Genomic DNA, 602 nt, shown 5'->3' on the forward strand with positions numbered 1-602 from the left:
GGCCCGTGCCGGCCCCCCTCTCCTTGGCCTTGCTCTGCTGCAGAGCCGGGGCCAGGACGCGGGCGGGCAGGTGGGTGGTGATGAGCCGGTGGGCGGCCGTATCCTGCAGCATGTCCCTGAAGTAGATCTGCTCCAGCCAGGGCGCCCGCTCCCAGTTGGGGATGGTCTTGGCCGGCAGGACGTCCCCGCGGCTGAACAGCAGCGTCAGGATCTCCTGCATCCAGGTGGTGCCTGGGTAGGCGGGCTTCAGGGCAGCGCCAGCCCCGCGCGGGGCACCGCGCGGCACGGCACGGCACGGCACGGCACAGAATGGGCAGAGCATGGCACAACATGGCACTGCACAGCACAGCATGGCATAGCGTGGCACAGCACAGCACGGCATGGCACGGCACGGCACGGCACAGAATGGGCAGAGTATAGCACGGCATGGCACTGCACGGCATGGCATGGCATGGCACGGCACGGCTCACCATGGCACGGCATGGCATGGCACAGCAGGGCAGAGCATGGCATGGCGTGGCACAGCATGATACAGCACAGCATGGCACAGTACCCCACGGCACAGCAGGGCGTGGCACGGCACAGCAGGGCATGGCACGGCA

Source organism: Aptenodytes forsteri, unplaced genomic scaffold (assembly GCF_000699145.1).
Source record: "Aptenodytes forsteri isolate BGI_AS27 unplaced genomic scaffold, ASM69914v1 Scaffold271, whole genome shotgun sequence".
Classification (NCBI taxonomy): domain Eukaryota; kingdom Metazoa; phylum Chordata; class Aves; order Sphenisciformes; family Spheniscidae; genus Aptenodytes; species Aptenodytes forsteri.